Here is a 23,587-nt window from a genome sequence, read left to right on the forward strand (position 1 = left end):
GTGCTCAAATGTGTCTCAGTTTTCGTCCCCTGGTACTCGGGTGCAACATTCCAGATGCTTTACTAACACTCTCCCCACTTGGAGAGTCAGTGCCTTTAACCTCCTGTTTGGCCCAGTTTGCAATTTCTTCGGAAAATGAACAGGAATAGGGAGAACCAATGAGAGACTAGCTGGAGGTGTCTGGACGGGCAAATTTTACTCTCATTTCCCACCAGGAAGAGGAATTAACCAAAGGCTCAGCCTGCCGTGCCGGAACCACACTAGGTCCTGAAGCAATCCTGCGGTGTTGCGGCCAGCTCACAAGAAAGCGAGTTGAAGAAAGGAGCTCAGGTGCACTGTAATTCACAAACCTGCAGAGTTATAAATGACAGCTATCGTCCAAAAATATATTGAAGTAAGGCTGCCAAGAGGACTTGAAAGCGGGTCAGAATTGCAGGAAACCGATTTCAGGAGGTAGACTGGAATTGCATGTAAAGCATAGGAAAAGAGGCAGAACGTCCACAATGATGCACTTGGCCAAAAAGGGCGTATTCTTTTTTTCCTGAATATATTCAGGAAAAAACGCATACGCCCTTTTTGGCCAACCAAGCAAGCTTGCAAAGGAAATCTGCACTACAATGAAGTCTCACTGCCCCCCGGTCAAAAGGGCCATCTGAAAAAAGTGTAAAATCCAGAAAGGCAGGACAGGCCATGGAGAACTGGGAGCCTAGTTAGACTGATGGGCGGGATGTAAATTGCCAACAGCCACTCTGGAGAAGTGTATGGTGTTTCCTGAAACATCTAAAAAACAAAGCAACAGAGCCTAGGGCACTTCCACTTATGGTCCTATAGATTAGGGAAACTAAAATCAAAAAGACACAGCCACCCCAAAGTTTGGAACGGCTCTGTTTACAAGAACCTCGGTTACGGTACAAGTTCAATATCGCAGAAAGCAAAAAATGGATAAAGAAGTTGTGGTACTTACGTACAATGCAATATCACTCAGCAATGAAATCTATGTCATCAGGCCAGTAGCAGCATAATGAGTGGATTCAGGTACGATGATTCTAAGTGAAATAAGTCACACAGAAAAAGAAACATCATAAGATATCACTAATACACGGAATGTAAACTTGCCTACACAGGAACTGAATTACAAAACAGAATAGGGTCTCAAATGTAGAAAACCAACTTATGCTTGCTTAAGGGGAAAGGTGAGTTGGGGTGCTGCATAAAACCAGAGATTGAAATTAGCACAGATACCTTTCCATAAGCCAAATATGTAATAGACAAGAGCTACTGCTTGCTCAACGAAGTGGACTCAACACCCCATATTAAACGCCTAAAAATATACCTGACTAGTAAGAATCTTAAAACCTATGGATTGATATGTCTCCGAAAGAGAATCAAGCGTGTGTACAGCGGCATAAACGCAGCAGTGATAGGATTGGTGAGGTTCGGTGAGCAAATGCAGACCCTTTGAAGTCATATTGCATGGTACCCATTCCATGGTTCTCAACTCTCCAGGTTTAAGGGATTCTTCCTTCAGATAAAACATGCATGTGGAACCCAGAGTATGATCCACCGTGTGATCGGGAAACGTGTTCAAATGTGTCTCAGTTTTCGTCCCCTGGTACTCGGGTGCAACATTCCAGATGCTTTACTAACACTCTCCCCACTTGGAGAGTCAGTGCCTTTAACCTCCTGTTTGGCCCAGTTTGCAATTTCTTCGGAAAATGAACAGGAACAGGGAGAATAAATGAGAGACTAGCTGGAGGTGTCTGGACGGGCAAATTTTACTCTCATTTCCCACCAGGAAGAGGAATTAACCAAGGGCTCAGCCTGCCGTGCCGGAACCACACTAGGGCCTGAAGCAATCCTGCGGTGTTGCGGCCAGCTCACAAGAAAGCGAGTTGAAGAAAGGAGCTCAGGGGCCCTGTAATTCACAAACCTGCAGAGTTATAAATGACAGCTATCGTCCAAAAATATATTGAAGTAAGGCTGCCAAGAGGACTTGAAAGCGGGGCAGAATTGCAGGAAACCGATTTCAGGAGGTAGACTGGAATTGCATGTAAAGCATAGGAAAAGAGGCAGAACGTACTCAATGATGCACTTGGCCAAAAAGGGCGTATGCGTTTTTTCCTGAATATACACAGGAAAAAACGCAGACACTCTTTTTGGCCCACCAAGCAAGCTTGCAAAGGAAATCTGCACTACAATGAAGTCTCACTGCCCCCCGTTCAAAAGGGCCATCTGAAAAAAGTGTAAAATCCAGAAAGGCAGGACAGGCCATGGAGAACTGGGAGCCTTCTTATGCTGATGGGCGGGATGTAAATTGCCAACAGCCACTCTGGAGAAGTGTATGGTGTTTCCTGAAACATCTAAAAAACAAGCAACAGAGCCTAGGGCACTTCCACTTATGGTCCTATAGATTAGGGAAATTAAAATCAAAAAGACACAGCCACCCCAAAGTTTGGAACGGCTCTGTTTACAAGAACCTCGTTTACGGTACAAGTTCAATATCGCAGAAAGCAAAAAATGGATAAAAAAGTTGTGGTACTTACGTACAATGCAATATCACTCAGCAATGAAATCTATGTCATCAGGCCAGTAGCAGCATAATGAGTGGATTCAGGTACGATGATTCTAATTGAAATAAGTCACACAGAAAAAGAAACATCATAAGATATCACTAATACACGGAATGTAAACTTGGCTACACAGAAACTGAATTACAAAACAGAATAGGGTCTCAAATGTAGAAAACCAACTTATGCTTGCTTAAGCGGAAAGGTGAGTTGGGGTGCTGCATAAAACCAGAGATTGAAATTAGCACAGATACCTTTCCATAAGCCAAATATGTAATAGGCAAGAGCTACTGCTTGCTCAACGAAGTGGACTCAACACCCCATATTAAACGCCTAAGAATATACCTGACTAGTAAGAATCTTAAAACCTATGGATTTATATGTCTCCGAAACAGAATCAAGCGTGTGTACAGCGGCATAAACGCAACAGTGATAGGATTGGTGAGGATTGGTGACCAAATGCAGACCCTTTGATGTCATATTGCATGGTACCCATTCCATGGGTCTCAACTCTCCAGGTTTAAGGGATTCTTCCTTCAGCTAAAACATGCATGTGGAACCCAGAGTATGATCCACCGTGTGATCGGGAAACGTGTTCAAATGTGTCTCAGTTTTCGTCCCCTGGTACTCGGGTGCAACATGCCAGATGCTTTACGAACACTCTCCCCACTTGGAGAGTCAGTGCCTTTAACCTCCTGTTTGGCCCAGTTTGCAATTTCTGCGGAAAATGAACAGGAATAGGGAGAACCAATGACAGACTAGCTGGGGGTGTCTGGACGGGCAAATTTAACTCTCATTTCCCACCAGGAAGAGGAATTAACCAAAGGCTCAGCGTGCCATGCCGGAACCACACTAGGGCCTGAAGCAATCCTGCGGTGTTGCGGCCAGCTCACAAGAAAGCGAGTTGAAGAAAGGAGCTCAGGGGCCCTGTAATTCACAAACCTGCAGAGTTATAAATGACAGCTATCGTCCAAAAATATATTGAAGTAAGGCTGCCAAGAGGACTTGAAAGCGGGGCAGAATTGCAGGAAACCGATTTCAGGAGGTAGACTGGAATTGCATGTAAAGCATAGGAAAAGAGGCAGAACGTCCTCAATGATGCACTTGGCCAAAAAGGGCGTATGCGTTTTTTCCTGAATATATTCAGGAAAAAACGCATACGCCCTTTTTGGCCAACCAAGCAAGCTTGCAAAGGAAATCTGCACTACAATGAAGTCTCACTGCCCCCCGTTCAAAAGGGCCATCTGAAAAAAGTGTAAAATCCAGAAAGGCAGGACAGGCCATGGAGAACTGGGAGCCTTCTTATGCTGATGGGCGGGATGTAAATTGCAAACAGCCACTCTGGAGAAGTGTATGGTGTTTCTTGAAATATCTAAAAAACAAAGCAACAGAGCCTAGGGCACTTCCACTTATGGTCCTATAGCTTAGGGAAATTAAAATCAAAAAGACACAGCCACCCCATAGTTTGGGACAGCTCTGTTTACAAGAACCTCGTTTACGGTACAAGTTCAATATCGCAGAAAGCGAAAAATGGATAAAGAAGTTGTGGTACTTACGTACAATGCAATATCACTCAGCAATGAAATCTATGTCATCAGGCCAGTAGCAGCATAATGAGTGGATTCAGGTACGATGATTCTAAGTGAAATAAGTCACACAGAAAAAGAAACATCATAAGGTATCACTAATACACGGAATGTAAACTTGCCTACACAGGAACTGAATTACAAAACAGAATAGGGTCTCAAATGTAGAAAACCAACTTACGCTTGCTTACGAGGAAAGGTTAGTTGGGGTGCTGCATAAAACCAGAGATTGAAATTAACACAGATACCTTTCCATAAGCCAAATATGTAATAGACAAGAGCTACTGCTTGCTCAATGAAGTGGACTCAACACCACATATTAAAAGCCTAAGAATATACCTGACTAGTAAAAATCTTAAAACCTATGGATTTATATGTCTCCGAAAGAGAATCAAGTGTGTTTACAGCGGCATAAACGCAGCAGTGATAGGATTGCTGAGGTTCGGTGAGCAAAAGCAGACCCTTTGAAGTCATATTGCATGGTACCCATTCCATGGTTCTCAACTCTCCAGGTTTAAGGGATTCTTCCTTCATCTAAAACATGCATGTGGAACCCAGAGTATGATCCACCGTGTGATCGGGAAACGTGTTCAAATGTGTCTCAGTTTTCATCCCCTGGTACTCGGGTGCAACATTCCAGACGCTTTACTAACACTCTCCCCACTTGGAGAGTCAGTGCCTTTAAACTCCTGTTTGGCCCAGTTTGCAATTTCTGCGGAAAATGAACAGGAATAGGGAGAACCAATGAGAGACTAGCTGGAGGTGTCTGGACGGGCAAATTTAACTCTCATTTCCCACCAGGAAGAGGAATTAACCAAAGGCTCAGCGAGCCATGCCGAAACCACACTAGGGCCTGAAGCAATCCTGCGGTGTTGCGGCCAGCTCACAAGAAAGCGAGTTGAAGAAAGGAGCTCAGGGGCACTGTAATTCACAAACCTGCAGAGTTATAAATGACAGCTATCGTCCAAAAATATATTGAAGTAAGGCTGCCAAGAGGACTTGAAAGTGGGGCAGAATTGCAGGAAACCGATTTCAGGAGGTAGACTGGAATTGCATGTAAAGCATAGGAAAAGAGGCAGAACGTCCACAATGATGCACTTGGCCAAAAAGGGCGTATGCGTTTTTTCCTGAATATATTCAGGAAATAATGCAAACGCCCTTTTTGGCCAACCAAGCAAGCTTGCCAAGGAAATCTGCACTACAATGAAGTCTCACTGCCCCCCGGTCAAAAGGGCCATCTGAAAAAAGTGTAAAATCCAGAAAGGCAGGACAGGCCATGGAGAACTGGGAGCCTTCTTATGCTGATGGGCGGGATGTAAATTGCCAACAGCCACTCTGGAGAAGTGTATGGTGTTTCCTGAAACATCTAAAAAACAAAGCAACAGAGCCTAGGGCACTTCCACTTATGGTCCTATAGCTTAGGGAAATTAAAATCAAAAAGACACAGCCACCACAAAGTTTGGGATGGCACTGCTTACAAGAACCTCGTTTACGGTACAAGTTCAATATCACAGAAAGCGAAAAATGGATAAAGAAGTTGTGGTACTTACGTACAATGCAATATCACTCAGCAATGAAATGTATGTCATCAGGCCAGTAGCAGCATAATGAGTGGATTCAGGTACGATGATTCTAAGTGAAATAAGTCACACAGAAAAAGAAACATCATAAGATATCACTAATACACGGAATGTAAACTTGGTTACACAGGAACTGAATTACAAAACAGAATAGGGTCTCAAATGTAGAAAACCAACTTATGCTTGCTTAAGGGGAAAGGTGAGTTGGGGTGCTGCATAAAACCAGAGATAGAAATTAGCACAGATACCTTTCCATAAGCCAAATATGTAATAGGCAAGAGCTACTGCTTGCTCAACGAAGTGGACTCAACACCCCATATTAAACGCCTAAGAATATACCTGACTAGTAAGAATCTTAAAACCTATGGATTTATATGTCTCTGAAAGAGAATCAAGCATGTGTACAGCGGCATAAATGCAACAGTGATAGGATTGGTGAGGTTCGGTGAGCAAATGCAGACCCTTTGATGTCATATTGCAGGGTTCCCATTCCATGGTTCTCAACTCTTCAGGTTTAAGGGATTCTTCCTTCAGCTAAAACATGCATGTGGAACCCAGAGTATGATCCAACGTGTGATCGGGAAACGTGTTCAAATATGTCTCAGTTTTCATCCCCTGGTACTCGGGTGCAACATTCCAGACGCTTTACTAACACTCTCCCCACTTGGAGAGTCAGTGCCTTTAACCTCCTGTTTGGCCCAGTTTGCAATTTCTGCGGAAAATGAACAGGAATAGGGAGAACCAATGAGAGACTAGCTGGAGGAGTCTGGACGGGCAAATTTAACTCTCATTTCCCACCAGGAAGAGGAATTAACCAAAGGCTCAGCGTGCCATGCCGGAACCACACTAGGGCCTGAAGCAATCCTGCGGTGTTGCGGCCAGCTCACAAGAAAGCGAGTTGAAGAAAGGAACTCAGGGGCCCTGTAATTCACAAACCTGCAGAGTTATAAATGACAGCTATCGTCCAAAAATATATTGAAGTAAGGCTGCCAAGAGGACTTGAAAGCGGGGCAGAATTGCAGGAAACCGATTTCAGGAGGTAGACTGGAATTGCATGTAAAGCATAGGAAAAGAGGCAGAACGTCCTCAATGATGCACTTGGCCAAAAAGGGCGTATGCGTTTTTTCCTGAATATACACAGGAAAAAACGCAGACACCCTTTTTGGCCCACCAAGCAAGCTTGCAAAGGAAATCTGCACTACAATGAAGTCTCACTGCCCCCCGTTCAAAAGGGCCATCTGAAAAAAGTGTAAAATCCAGAAAGGCAGGACAGGCCATGGAGAACTGGGAGCCTTCTTATGCTGATGGGCGGGATGTAAATTGCCAACAGCCACTCTGGAGAAGTGTATGGTGTTTCCTGAAACATCTATAAAACAAGCAACAGAGCCTAGGGCACTTCCACTTATGGTCCTATAGATTAGGGAAATTAAAATCAAAAAGACACAGCCACCCCAAAGTTTGGGACAGCTCTGTTTACAAGAACCTCGTTTACGGTACAAGTTCAATATCGCAGAATGCGAAAAATGGATAAAAAAGTTGTGGTACTTACGTACAATGCAATATCACTCAGCAATGAAATCTATGTCATCAGGCCCGTAGCAGCATAATGAGTGGATTCAGGTACGATGATTCTAATTGAAATAAGTCACACAGAAAAAGAAACATCATAAGATATCACTAATACACGGAATGTAAACTTGGCTACACAGAAACTGAATTACAAAACAGAATAGGGTCTCAAATGTAGAAAACCAACTTATGCTTGCTTAAGCGGAAAGGTGAGTTGGGGTGCTGCATAAAACCAGAGATTGAAATTAGCACAGATACCTTTCCATAAGCCAAATATGTAATAGGCAAGAGCTACTGCTTGCTCAACGAAGTGGACTCAACACCCCATATTAAACGCCTAAGAATATACCTGACTAGTAAGAATCTTAAAACCTATGGATTTATATGTCTCCGAAACAGAATCAAGCGTGTGTACAGCGGCATAAACGCAACAGTGATAGGATTGGTGAGGATTGGTGACCAAATGCAGACCCTTTGATGTCATATTGCATTTTACCCATTCCATGGGTCTCAACTATCCAGGTTTAAGGGATTCTTCCTTCAGCTAAAACATGCATGTGGAACACAGAGTATGATCCACCGTGTGATCGGGAAACGTGTTCAAATGTGTCTCAGTTTTCGTCCCCTGGTACTCGGGTGCAACATTCCAGACGCTTTACGAACACTCTCCCCACTTGGAGAGTCAGTGCCTTTAAACTCCTGTTTGGCCCAGTTTGCAATTTCTGCGGAAAATGAACAGGAATAGGGAGAACCAATGACAGACTAGCTGGGGGTGTCTGGACGGGCAAATTTAACTCTCATTTCCCACCAGGAAGAGGAATTAACCAAAGGCTCAGCATGCCATGCCGGAACCACACTAGGGCCTGAAGCAATCCTGCGGTGTTGCGGCCAGCTCACAAGAAAGCGAGTTGAAGAAAGGAGCTCAGGGGCCCTGTAATTCACAAACCTGCAGAGTTATAAATGACAGCTATCGTCCAAAAATATATTGAAGTAAGGCTGCCAAGAGGACTTGAAAGCGGGGCAGAATTGCAGGAAACCGATTTCAGGAGGTAGACTGGAATTGCATGTAAAGCATAGGAAAAGAGGCAGAACGTCCTCAATGATGCACTTGGCCAAAAAGGGCGTATGCGTTTTTTCCTGAATATATTCAGGAAAAAACGCATACGCCCTTTTTGGCCAACCAAGCAAGCTTGCAAAGGAAATCTGCACTACAATGAAGTCTCACTGCCCCCCGGTCAAAAGGGCCATCTGAAAAAAGTGTAAAATCCAGAAAGGCAGGACAGGCCATGGAGAACTGGGAGCCTTCTTATGCTGATGGGCGGGATGTAAATTGCAAACAGCCACTCTGGAGAAGTGTATGGTGTTTCTTGAAATATCTAAAAAACAAAGCAACAGAGCCTAGGGCACTTCCACTTATGGTCCTATAGCTTAGGGAAATTAAAATCAAAAAGACACAGCCACCCCATAGTTTGGGACAGCTCTGTTTACAAGAACCTCGTTTACGGTACAAGTTCAATATCGCAGAAAGCGAAAAATGGATAAAGAAGTTGTGGTACTTACGTACAATGCAATATCACTCAGCAATGAAATCTATGTCATCAGGCCAGTAGCAGCATAATGAGTGGATTCAGGTACGATGATTCTAAGTGAAATAAGTCACACAGAAAAAGAAACATCATAAGGTATCACTAATACACGGAATGTAAACTTGCCTACACAGGAACTGAATTACAAAACAGAATAGGGTCTCAAATGTAGAAAACCAACTTACGCTTGCTTACGAGGAAAGGTTAGTTGGGGTGCTGCATAAAACCAGAGATTGAAATTAACACAGATACCTTTCCATAAGCCAAATATGTAATAGACAAGAGCTACTGCTTGCTCAATGAAGTGGACTCAACACCACATATTAAAAGCCTAAGAATATACCTGACTAGTAAAAATCTTAAAACCTATGGATTTATATGTCTCCGAAAGAGAATCAAGTGTGTTTACAGCGGCATAAACGCAGCAGTGATAGGATTGCTGAGGTTCGGTGAGCAAAAGCAGACCCTTTGAAGTCATATTGCATGGTACCCATTCCATGGTTCTCAACTCTCCAGGTTTAAGGGATTCTTCCTTCATCTAAAACATGCATGTGGAACCCAGAGTATGATCCACCGTGTGATCGGGAAACGTGTTCAAATGTGTCTCAGTTTTCATCCCCTGGTACTCGGGTGCAACATTCCAGACGCTTTACTAACACTCTCCCCACTTGGAGAGTCAGTGCCTTTAAACTCCTGTTTGGCCCAGTTTGCAATTTCTGCGGAAAATGAACAGGAATAGGGAGAACCAATGAGAGACTAGCTGGAGGTGTCTGGACGGGCAAATTTAACTCTCATTTCCCACCAGGAAGAGGAATTAACCAAAGGCTCAGCGAGCCATGCCGAAACCACACTAGGGCCTGAAGCAATCCTGCGGTGTTGCGGCCAGCTCACAAGAAAGCGAGTTGAAGAAAGGAGCTCAGGGGCACTGTAATTCACAAACCTGCAGAGTTATAAATGACAGCTATCGTCCAAAAATATATTGAAGTAAGGCTGCCAAGAGGACTTGAAAGTGGGGCAGAATTGCAGGAAACCGATTTCAGGAGGTAGACTGGAATTGCATGTAAAGCATAGGAAAAGAGGCAGAACGTCCACAATGATGCACTTGGCCAAAAAGGGCGTATGCGTTTTTTCCTGAATATATTCAGGAAATAATGCAAACGCCCTTTTTGGCCAACCAAGCAAGCTTGCCAAGGAAATCTGCACTACAATGAAGTCTCACTGCCCCCCGGTCAAAAGGGCCATCTGAAAAAAGTGTAAAATCCAGAAAGGCAGGACAGGCCATGGAGAACTGGGAGCCTTCTTATGCTGATGGGCGGGATGTAAATTGCCAACAGCCACTCTGGAGAAGTGTATGGTGTTTCCTGAAACATCTAAAAAACAAAGCAACAGAGCCTAGGGCACTTCCACTTATGGTCCTATAGCTTAGGGAAATTAAAATCAAAAAGACACAGCCACCACAAAGTTTGGGATGGCACTGCTTACAAGAACCTCGTTTACGGTACAAGTTCAATATCACAGAAAGCGAAAAATGGATAAAGAAGTTGTGGTACTTACGTACAATGCAATATCACTCAGCAATGAAATGTATGTCATCAGGCCAGTAGCAGCATAATGAGTGGATTCAGGTATGATGATTCTAAGTGAAATAAGTCACACAGAAAAAGAAACATCATAAGATATCACTAATACACGGAATGTAAACTTGGTTACACAGGAACTGAATTACAAAACAGAATAGGGTCTCAAATGTAGAAAACCAACTTATGCTTGCTTAAGGGGAAAGGTGAGTTGGGGTGCTGCATAAAACCAGAGATAGAAATTAGCACAGATACCTTTCCATAAGCCAAATATGTAATAGGCAAGAGCTACTGCTTGCTCAACGAAGTGGACTCAACACCCCATATTAAACGCCTAAGAATATACCTGACTAGTAAGAATCTTAAAACCTATGGATTTATATGTCTCTGAAAGAGAATCAAGCATGTGTACAGCGGCATAAATGCAACAGTGATAGGATTGGTGAGGTTCGGTGAGCAAATGCAGACCCTTTGAAGTCATATTGCAGGGTTCCCATTCCATGGTTCTCAACTCTTCAGGTTTAAGGGATTCTTCCTTCAGCTAAAACATGCATGTGGAACCCAGAGTATGATCCAACGTGTGATCGGGAAACGTGTTCAAATATGTCTCAGTTTTCATCCCCTGGTACTCGGGTGCAACATTCCAGACGCTTTACTAACACTCTCCCCACTTGGAGAGTCAGTGCCTTTAACCTCCTGTTTGGCCCAGTTTGCAATTTCTGTGGAAAATGAACAGGAATAGGGAGAACCAATGAGAGACTAGCTGGAGGAGTCTGGACGGGCAAATTTAACTCTCATTTCCCACCAGGAAGAGGAATTAACCAAAGGCTCAGCGTGCCATGCCGGAACCACACTAGGGCCTGAAGCAATCCTGCGGTGTTGCGGCCAGCTCACAAGAAAGCGAGTTGAAGAAAGGAACTCAGGGGCCCTGTAATTCACAAACCTGCAGAGTTATAAATGACAGCTATCGTCCAAAAATATATTGAAGTAAGGCTGCCAAGAGGACTTGAAAGCGGGGCAGAATTGCAGGAAACCGATTTCAGGAGGTAGACTGGAATTGCATGTAAAGCATAGGAAAAGAGGCAGAACGTCCTCAATGATGCACTTGGCCAAAAAGGGCGTATGCGTTTTTTCCTGAATATACACAGGAAAAAACGCAGACACCCTTTTTGGCCCACCAAGCAAGCTTGCAAAGGAAATCTGCACTACAATGAAGTCTCACTGCCCCCCGTTCAAAAGGGCCATCTGAAAAAAGTGTAAAATCCAGAAAGGCAGGACAGGCCATGGAGAACTGGGAGCCTTCTTATGCTGATGGGCGGGATGTAAATTGCCAACAGCCACTCTGGAGAAGTGTATGGTGTTTCCTGAAACATCTATAAAACAAGCAACAGAGCCTAGGGCACTTCCACTTATGGTCCTATAGATTAGGGAAATTAAAATCAAAAAGACACAGCCACCCCAAAGTTTGGGACAGCTCTGTTTACAAGAACCTCGTTTACGGTACAAGTTCAATATCGCAGAATGCGAAAAATGGATAAAAAAGTTGTGGTACTTACGTACAATGCAATATCACTCAGCAATGAAATCTATGTCATCAGGCCCGTAGCAGCATAATGAGTGGATTCAGGTACGATGATTCTAATTGAAATAAGTCACACAGAAAAAGAAACATCATAAGATATCACTAATACACGGAATGTAAACTTGGCTACACAGAAACTGAATTACAAAACAGAATAGGGTCTCAAATGTAGAAAACCAACTTATGCTTGCTTAAGCGGAAAGGTGAGTTGGGGTGCTGCATAAAACCAGAGATTGAAATTAGCACAGATACCTTTCCATAAGCCAAATATGTAATAGGCAAGAGCTACTGCTTGCTCAACGAAGTGGACTCAACACCCCATATTAAACGCCTAAGAATATACCTGACTAGTAAGAATCTTAAAACCTATGGATTTATATGTCTCCGAAACAGAATCAAGCGTGTGTACAGCGGCATAAACGCAACAGTGATAGGATTGGTGAGGATTGGTGACCAAATGCAGACCCTTTGATGTCATATTGCATTTTACCCATTCCATGGGTCTCAACTATCCAGGTTTAAGGGATTCTTCCTTCAGCTAAAACATGCATGTGGAACCCAGAGTATGATCCACCGTGTGATCGGGAAACGTGTTCAAATGTGTCTCAGTTTTCGTCCCCTGGTACTCGGGTGCAACATTCCAGACGCTTTACGAACACTCTCCCCACTTGGAGAGTCAGTGCCTTTAAACTCCTGTTTGGCCCAGTTTGCAATTTCTGCGGAAAATGAACAGGAATAGGGAGAACCAATGACAGACTAGCTGGGGGTGTCTGGACGGGCAAATTTAACTCTCATTTCCCACCAGGAAGAGGAAATAACCAAAGGCTCAGCGTGCCATGCCGGAACCACACTAGGGCCTGAAGCAATCCTGCGGTGTTGCGGCCAGCTCACAAGAAAGCGAGTTGAAGAAAGGAGCTCAGGGGCCCTGTAATTCACAAACCTGCAGAGTTATAAATGACAGCTATCGTCCAAAAATATATTGAAGTAAGGCTGCCAAGAGGACTTGAAAGCGGGGCAGAATTGCAGGAAACCGATTTCAGGAGGTAGACTGGAATTGCATGTAAAGCATAGGAAAAGAGGCAGAACGTCCTCAATGATGCACTTGGCCAAAAAGGGCGTATGCGTTTTTTCCTGAATATATTCAGGAAATAATGCAAACGCCCTTTTTGGCCAACCAAGCAAGCTTGCCAAGGAAATCTGCACTACAATGAAGTCTCACTGCCCCCCGGTCAAAAGGGCCATCTGAAAAAAGTGTAAAATCCAGAAAGGCAGGACAGGCCATGGAGAACTGGGAGCCTTCTTATGCTGATGGGCGGGATGTAAATTGCAAACAGCCACTCTGGAGAAGTGTATGGTGTTTCTTGAAATATCTAAAAAACAAAGCAACAGAGCCTAGGGCACTTCCACTTATGGTCCTATAGCTTAGGGAAATTAAAATCAAAAAGACACAGCCACCCCATAGTTTGGGACAGCTCTGTTTACAAGAACCTCGTTTACGGTACAAGTTCAATATCGCAGAAAGCGAAAAATGGATAAAGAAGTTGTGGTACTTACGTACAATGCAATATCACTCAGCAATGAAATCTATGTCATCAGGCCAGTAGCAGCATAATGAGTGGATTCAGGTACGATGATTCTAAGTGAAATAAGTCACACAGAAAAAGAAACATCATAAGGTATCACTAATACACGGAATGTAAACTTGCCTACACAGGAACTGAATTACAAAACAGAATAGGGTCTCAAATGTAGAAAACCAACTTACGCTTGCTTACGAGGAAAGGTTAGTTGGGGTGCTGCATAAAACCAGAGATTGAAATTAACACAGATACCTTTCCATAAGCCAAATATGTAATAGACAAGAGCTACTGCTTGCTCAATGAAGTGGACTCAACACCACATATTAAAAGCCTAAGAATATACCTGACTAGTAAAAATCTTAAAACCTATGGATTTATATGTCTCCGAAAGAGAATCAAGTGTGTTTACAGCGGCATAAACGCAGCAGTGATAGGATTGCTGAGGTTCGGTGAGCAAAAGCAGACCCTTTGAAGTCATATTGCATGGTACCCATTCCATGGTTCTCAACTCTCCAGGTTTAAGGGATTCTTCCTTCATCTAAAACATGCATGTGGAACCCAGAGTATGATCCACCGTGTGATCGGGAAACGTGTTCAAATGTGTCTCAGTTTTCATCCCCTGGTACTCGGGTGCAACATTCCAGACGCTTTACTAACACTCTCCCCACTTGGAGAGTCAGTGCCTTTAAACTCCTGTTTGGCCCAGTTTGCAATTTCTGTGGAAAATGAACAGGAATAGGGAGAACCAATGAGAGACTAGCTGGAGGTGTCTGGACGGGCAAATTTAACTCTCATTTCCCACCAGGAAGAGGAATTAACCAAAGGCTCAGCGAGCCATGCCGAAACCACACTAGGGCCTGAAGCAATCCTGCGGTGTTGCGGCCAGCTCACAAGAAAGCGAGTTGAAGAAAGGAGCTCAGGGGCACTGTAATTCACAAACCTGCAGAGTTATAAATGACAGCTATCGTCCAAAAATATATTGAAGTAAGGCTGCCAAGAGGACTTGAAAGTGGGGCAGAATTGCAGGAAACCGATTTCAGGAGGTAGACTGGAATTGCATGTAAAGCATAGGAAAAGAGGCAGAACGTCCACAATGATGCACTTGGCCAAAAAGGGCGTATGCGTTTTTTCCTGAATATATTCAGGAAATAATGCAAACGCCCTTTTTGGCCAACCAAGCAAGCTTGCCAAGGAAATCTGCACTACAATGAAGTCTCACTGCCCCCCGGTCAAAAGGGCCATCTGAAAAAAGTGTAAAATCCAGAAAGGCAGGACAGGCCATGGAGAACTGGGAGCCTTCTTATGCTGATGGGCGGGATGTAAATTGCCAACAGCCACTCTGGAGAAGTGTATGGTGTTTCCTGAAACATCTAAAAAACAAAGCAACAGAGCCTAGGGCACTTCCACTTATGGTCCTATAGCTTAGGGAAATTAAAATCAAAAAGACACAGCCACCACAAAGTTTGGGATGGCACTGCTTACAAGAACCTCATTTACGGTACAAGTTCAATATCACAGAAAGCGAAAAATGGATAAAGAAGTTGTGGTACTTACGTACAATGCAATATCACTCAGCAATGAAATGTATGTCATCAGGCCAGTAGCAGCATAATGAGTGGATTCAGGTATGATGATTCTAAGTGAAATAAGTCACACAGAAAAAGAAACATCATAAGATATCACTAATACACGGAATGTAAACTTGGTTACACAGGAACTGAATTACAAAACAGAATAGGGTCTCAAATGTAGAAAACCAACTTATGCTTGCTTAAGGGGAAAGGTGAGTTGGGGTGCTGCATAAAACCAGAGATAGAAATTAGCACAGATACCTTTCCATAAGCCAAATATGTAATAGGCAAGAGCTACTGCTTGCTCAACGAAGTGGACTCAACACCCCATATTAAACGCCTAAGAATATACCTGACTAGTAAGAATCTTAAAACCTATGGATTTATATGTCTCTGAAAGAGAATCAAGCATGTGTACAGCGGCATAAATGCAACAGTGATAGGATTGGTGAGGTTCGGTGAGCAAATGCAGACCCTTTGAAGTCATATTGCAGGGTTCCCATTCCATGGTTCTCAACTCTTCAGGTTTAAGGGATTCTTCCTTCAGCTAAAACATGCATGTGGAACCCAGAGTATGATCCAACGTGTGATCGGGAAACGTGTTCAAATATGTCTCAGTTTTCATCCCCTGGTACTCGGGTGCAACATTCCAGACGCTTTACTAACACTCTCCCCACTTGGAGAGTCAGTGCCTTTAACCTCCTGTTTGGCCCAGTTTGCAATTTCTGCGGAAAATGAACAGGAATAGGGAGAACCAATGAGAGACTAGCTGGAGGAGTCTGGACGGGCAAATTTAACTCTCATTTCCCACCAGGAAGAGGAATTAACCAAAGGCTCAGCGTGCCATGCCGGAACCACACTAGGGCCTGAAGCAATCCTGCGGTGTTGCGGCCAGCTCACAAGAAAGCGAGTTGAAGAAAGGAACTCAGGGGCCCTGTAATTCACAAACCTGCAGAGTTATAAATGACAGGTATCGTCCAAAAATATATTGAAGTAAGGCTGCCAAGAGGACTTGAAAGCGGGGCAGAATTGCAGGAAACCGATTTCAGGAGGTAGACTGGAATTGCATGTAAAGCATAGGAAAAGAGGCAGAACGTCCACAATGATGCACTTGGCCAAAAAGGGCGTATGCGTTTTTTCCTGAATATACACAGGAAAAAACGCAGACACCCTTTTTGGCCCACCAAGCAAGCTTGCAAAGGAAATCTGCACTACAATGAAGTCTCACTGCCCCCCGTTCAAAAGGGCCATCTGAAAAAAGTGTAAAATCCAGAAAGGCAGGACAGGCCATGGAGAAATGGGAGCCTTCTTATGCTGATGGGCGGGATGTAAATTGCCAACAGCCACTCTGGAGAAGTGTATGGTGTTTCCTGAAACATCTAAAAAACAAGCAACAGAGCCTAGGGCACTTCCACTTATGGTCCTATAGATTAGGGAAATTAAAATCAAAAAGACACAGCCACCCCAAAGTTTGGGACAGCTCTGTTTACAAGAACCTCGTTTACGGTACAAGTTCAATATCGCAGAATGCGAAAAATGGATAAAAAAGTTGTGGTACTTACGTACAATGCAATATCACTCAGCAATGAAATCTATGTCATCAGGCCCGTAGCAGCATAATGAGTGGATTCAGGTACGATGATTCTAATTGAAATAAGTCACACAGAAAAAGAAACATCATAAGATATCACTAATACACGGAATGTAAACTTGGCTACACAGAAACTGAATTACAAAACAGAATAGGGTCTCAAATGTAGAAAACCAACTTATGCTTGCTTAAGCGGAAAGGTGAGTTGGGGTGCTGCATAAAACCAGAGATTGAAATTAGCACAGATACCTTTCCATAAGCCAAATATGTAATAGGCAAGAGCTACTGCTTGCTCAACGAAGTGGACTCAACACCCCATATTAAACGCCTAAGAATATACCTGACTAGTAAGAATCTTAAAACCTATGGATTTATATGTCTCCGAAACAGAATCAAGCGTGTGTACAGCGGCATAAACGCAACAGTGATAGGATTGGTGAGGATTGGTGACCAAATGCAGACCCTTTGATGTCATATTGCATTTTACCCATTCCATGGGTCTCAACTATCCAGGTTTAAGGGATTCTTCCTTCAGCTAAAACATGCATGTGGAACCCAGAGTATGATCCACCGTGTGATCGGGAAACGTGTTCAAATGTGTCTCAGTTTTCGTCCCCTGGTACTCGGGTGCAACATTCCAGACGCTTTACGAACACTCTCCCCACTTGGAGAGTCAGTGCCTTTAAACTCCTGTTTGGCCCAGTTTGCAATTTCTGCGGAAAATGAACAGGAATAGGGAGAACCAATGACAGACTAGCTGGGGGTGTCTGGACGGGCAAATTTAACTCTCATTTCCCACCAGGAAGAGGAATTAACCAAAGGCTCAGCGTGCCATGCCGGAACCACACTAGGGCCTGAAGCAATCCTGCGGTGTTGCGGCCAGCTCACAAGAAAGCGAGTTGAAGAAAGGAGCTCAGGGGCCCTGTAATTCACAAACCTGCAGAGTTATAAATGACAGCTATCGTCCAAAAATATATTGAAGTAAGGCTGCCAAGAGGACTTGAAAGCGGGGCAGAATTGCAGGAAACCGATTTCAGGAGGTAGACTGGAATTGCATGTAAAGCATAGGAAAAGAGGCAGAACGTCCTCAATGATGCACTTGGCCAAAAAGGGCGTATGCGTTTTTTCCTGAATATACTCAGGAAAAAACGCATACACCCTTTTTGGTCAACCAAGCAAGCTTGCAAAGGAAATCTGCACTACAATGAAGTCTCACTGCCCCCCGGTCAAAAGGGCCATCTGAAAAAAGTGTAAAATCCAGAAAGGCAGGACAGGCCATGGAGAACTGGGAGCCTAGTTAGACTGACGGGCGGGATGTAAATTGCCAACAGCCACTCTGGAGAAGTGTATGGCGTTTCCTAAAACATCTAAAAAACAAAGCAACAGAGCCTAGAGCACTTCCACTTATGGTCCTATAGATTAGGGAAATTAAAATCAAAAAGACACAGCCACCCCAAAGTTTGGGACGGCTCTGTTTACAAGAACCTCGGTTACGGTACAAGTTCAATATCGCAGAAAGCGAAAAATGGATAAAGAAGTTGTGGTACTTACGTACAATGCAATATCACTCAGCAATGAAATCTATGTCATCAGGCCAGTAGCAGCATAATGAGTGGATTCAGGTACGATGATTCTAAGTGAAATAAGTCACACAGAAAAAGAAACATCATAAGATATCACTAATACACGGAATTTAAACTTGCCTACACAGGAACTGAATTACAAAACAGAATAGGGTCTCAAATGTAGAAAACCAACTTATGCTTGCTTAAGGGGAAAGGTGAGTTGGGGTGCTGCATAAAACCAGAGATTGAAATTAGCACAGATACCTTTCCATAAGCCAAATATGTAATAGACAAGAGCTACTGCTTGCTCAACGAAGTGGACTCAACACCCCATATTAAACGCCTAAGAATATACCTGACTAGTAAGAATCTTAAAACCTATGGATTTATATGTCTCTGAAAGAGAATCAAGCATGTGTACAGCGGCATAAAAGCAACAGTGATAGGATTGGTGAGGTTCGGTGAGCAAATGCAGACCCTTTGAAGTCATATTGCAGGGTTCCCATTCCATGGTTCTCAACTCTTCAGGTTTAAGGGATTCTTCCTTCAGCTAAAACATGCATGTGGAACCCAGAGTATGATCCAACGTGTGATCGGGAAACGTGTTCAAATATGTCTCAGTTTTCATCCCGTGGTACTCGGGTGCAACATTCCAGACACTTTACTAACACTCTCCCCACTTGGAGAGTCAGTGCCTTTAACCTCCTGTTTGGCCCAGTTTGCAATTTCTGCGGAAAATGAACAGGAATAGGGAGAACCAATGAGAGACTAGCTGGAGGAGTCTGGACGGGCAAATTTAACTCTCATTTCCCACCAGGAAGAGGAATTAACCAAAGGCTCAGCGTGCCATGCCGGAACCACACTAGGGCCTGAAGCAATCCTGCGGTGTTGCGGCCAGCTCACAAGAAAGCGAGTTGAAGAAAGGAACTCAGGGGCCCTGTAATTCACAAACCTGCAGAGTTATAAATGACAGCTATCGTCCAAAAATATATTGAAGTAAGGCTGCCAAGAGGACTTGAAAGCGGGGCAGAATTGCAGGAAACCGATTTCAGGAGGTAGACTGGAATTGCATGTAAAGCATAGGAAAAGAGGCAGAACGTCCTCAATGATGCACTTGGCCAAAAAGGGCGTATGCGTTTTTTCCTGAATATACTCAGGAATAAACGCAGACACCCTTTTTGGCCCACCAAGCAAGCTTGCAAAGGAAATCTGCACTACAATGAAGTCTCACTGCCCCCCGTTCAAAAGGGCCATCTGAAAAAAGTGTAAAATCCAGAAAGGCAGGACAGGCCATGGAGAACAGGGAGCCTTCTTATGCTGATGGGCGGGATGTAAATTGCCAACAGCCACTCTGGAGAAGTGTATGGTGTTTCCTGAAACATCTAAAAAACAAGCAACAGAGCCTAGGGCACTTCCACTTATGGTCCTATAGATTAGGGAAATTAAAATGAAAAAGACACAGCCACCCCAAAGTTTGGGACAGCTCTGTTTACAAGAACCTCGTTTACGGTACAAGTTCAATATCGCAGAATGCGAAAAATGGATAAAAAAGTTGTGGTACTTACGTACAATGCAATATCACTCAGCAATGAAATCTATGTCATCAGGCCCGTAGCAGCATAATGAGTGGATTCAGGTACGATGATTCTAATTGAAATAAGTCACACAGAAAAAGAAACATCATAAGATATCACTAATACACGGAATGTAAACTTGGCTACACAGGAACTGAATTACAAAACAGAATAGGGTCTCAAATGTAGAAAACCAACTTATGCTTGCTTAAGCGGAAAGGTGAGTTGGGGTGCTGCATAAAACCAGAGATTGAAATTAGCACAGATACCTTTCCATAAGCCAAATATGTAATAGGCAAGAGCTACTGCTTGCTCAACGAAGTGGACTCAACACCCCATATTAAACGCCTAAGAATATACCTGACTAGTAAGAATCTTAAACCCTATGGATTTATATGTCTCTGAAACAGAATCAAGCGTGTGTACAGCGGCATAAACGCAACAGTGATAGGATTGGTGAGGATTGGTGACCAAATGCAGACCCTTTGATGTCATATTGCATGGTACCCATTCCATGGGTCTCAACTCTCCAGGTTTAAGGGATTCTTCCTTCAGCTAAAACATGCATGTGGAACCCAGAGTATGATCCACCGTGTGATCGGGAAACGTGTTCAAATGTGTCTCAGTTTTCGTCCCCTGGTAGTCGGGTGCAACATGCCAGATGCTTTACGAACACTCTCCCCACTTGGAGAGTCAGTGCCTTTAACCTCCTGTTTGGCCCAGTTTGCAATTTCTGCGGAAAATGAACAGGAATAGGGAGAACCAATGACAGACTAGCTGGGGGTGTCTGGACGGGCAAATTTAACTCTCATTTCCCACCAGGAAGAGGAATTAACCAAAGGCTCAGCGTGCCATGCCGGAACCACACTAGGGCCTGAAGCAATCCTGCGGTGTTGCGGCCAGCTCACAAGAAAGCGAGTTGAAGAAAGGAGCTCAGGGGCCCTGTAATTCACAAACCTGCAGAGTTATAAATGACAGCTATCGTCCAAAAATATATTGAAGTAAGGCTGCCAAGAGGACTTGAAAGCGGGGCAGAATTGCAGGAAACCGATTTCAGGAGGTAGACTGGAATTGCATGTAAAGCATAGGAAAAGAGGCAGAACGTCCTCAATGATGCACTTGGCCAAAAAGGGCGTATGCGTTTTTTCCTGAATATATTCAGGAAAAAACGCATACGCACTTTTTGGCCAACCAAGCAAGCTTGCAAAGGAAATCTGCACTACAATGAAGTCTCACTGACCCCCGGTCAAAAGGGCCATCTGAAAAAAGTGTAAAATCCAGAAAGGCAGGACAGGCCATGGAGAACTGGGAGCCTTCTTATGCTGATGGGCGGGATGTAAATTGCAAACAGCCACTCTGGAGAAGTGTATGGTGTTTCTTGAAATATCTAAAAAACAAAGCAACAGAGCCTAGGGCACTTCCACTTATGGTCCTATAGCTTAGGGAAATTAAAATCAAAAAGACACAGCCACCCCATAGTTTGGGACAGCTCTGTTTACAAGAACCTCGTTTACGGTACAAGTTCAATATCGCAGAAAGCGAAAAATGGATAAAGAAGTTGTGGTACTTACGTACAATGCAATATCACTCAGCAATGAAATCTATGTCATCAGGCCAGTAGCAGCATAATGAGTGGATTCAGGCACGATGATTCTAAGTGAAATAAGTCACACAGAAAAAGAAACATCATAAGATATCACTAATACACGGAATGTAAACTTGCCTACACAGGAACTGAATTACAAAACAGAATAGGGTCTCAAATGTAGAAAACCAACTTATGCTTGCTTAAGGGGAAAGGTGAGTTGGGGTGCTGCATAAAACCAGAGATTGAAATTAGCACAGATACCTATCCATAAGCCAAATATGTAATAGACAAGAGCTACTGCTTGCTCAACGAAGTGGACTCAACACCCCATATTAAACGCCTAAAAATATACCTGACTAGTAAGAATCTTAAAACCTATGGATTGATATGTCTACGAAAGAGAATCAAGCGTGTGTACAGCGGCATAAACGCAGCAGTGATAGGATTGGTGAGGTTCGGTGAGCAAATGCAGACCCTTTGAAGTCATATTGCATGGTACCCATTCCATGGTTCTCAACTCTCCAGGTTTAAGGGATTCTTCCTTCAGCTAAAACATGCATGTGGAACCCAGAGTATGATCCACCGTGTGATCGGGAAACGTGTTCAAATGTGTCTCAGTTTTCGTCCCCTGGTACTCGGGTGCAACATTCCAGATGCTTTACTAACACTCTCCCCACTTGGAGAGTCAGCGCCTTTATACTCCTGTTTGGCCCAGTGTGCAATTTCTGCGTTAAATGAACAGGAATAGGGAGAACCAATGAGAGACTAGCTGGAGGTGTCTGGACGGGCAAATTGTACTCTCATTTCCCACCAGGAAGAAGAATTAACCAAAGGCTCAGCCTGCCGTGCCAGAACCACACTAGGGCATGAAGCAATCCTGCGGTGTTGCGGCCAGCTCACAAGAAAGCGAGTTGAAGAAAGGAGCTCAGGGGCCCTGTAATTCACAAACCTGCAGAGTTATAAATGACAGCTATCGTCCAAAAATATATTGAAGTAAGGCTGCCAAGAGGACTTGAAAGCGGGGCAGAATTGCAGGAAACCGATTTCAGGAGGTAGACTGGAATTGCATGTAAAGCATAGGAAAAGAGGCAGAACGTCCACAATGATGCACTTGGCCAAAAAGGGCGTATTCTTTTTTTCCTGAATATATTCAGGAAAAAACGCATACGCCCTTTTTGGCCAACCAAGCAAGCTTACAAAGGAAATCTGCACTACAATGAAGTCTCACTGCCCCCCGGTCAAAAGGGCCATCTGAAAAAAGTGTAAAATCCAGAAAGGCAGGACAGACCATGGAGAACTGGGAGCCTACTTAGGCTGATGGGCGGGATGTAAATTGCCAACAGCCACTCTGGAGAAGTGTATGGTGTTTCCTGAAACATCTGAAAAACAAAGCAACAGAGCCTAGGGCACTTCCACTTATGGTCCTATAGCTTAGGGAAATTAAAATCAAAAAGACACAGCCACCCCATAGTTTGGGACAGCTCTGTTTACAAGAACCTCGTTTACGGTACAAGTTCAATATCGCAGAAAGTGAAAAATGGATAAAGAAGTTGTGGTACTTACGTACAATGCAATATCACTCAGCAATGAAATGTATGTCATCAGGCCAGTAGCAGCATAATGAGTGGATTCAGGTACGATGATTCTAAGTGAAATAAGACACAGAAAAAGAAACATCATAAGATATCACTAATACACGGAATGTAAACTTGGCTACACAGGAACTGAATTACAAAACAGAATAGGGTCTCAAATGTAGAAAACCAACTTATGCTTGCTTAAGGGGAAAGGTGAGTTGGGGTGCTGCATAAAACCAGAGATAGAAATTAGCACAGATACCTTTCCATAAGCCAAATATGTAATAGGCAAGAGCTACTGCTTGCTCAACGAAGTGGACTCAACACCCCATATTAAACGCCTAAGAATATACCTGACTAGTAAGAATCTTAAAACCTATGGATTTATATGTCTCTGAAAGAGAATCAAGCATGTGTACAGCGGCATAAATGCAACAGTGATAGGATTGGTGAGGTTCGGTGAGCAAATGCAGACCCTTTGAAGTCATATTGCA

This window comes from Pseudorca crassidens, chromosome 1 (assembly GCF_039906515.1).
Source record: "Pseudorca crassidens isolate mPseCra1 chromosome 1, mPseCra1.hap1, whole genome shotgun sequence".
Lineage (NCBI taxonomy): Eukaryota > Metazoa > Chordata > Mammalia > Artiodactyla > Delphinidae > Pseudorca > Pseudorca crassidens.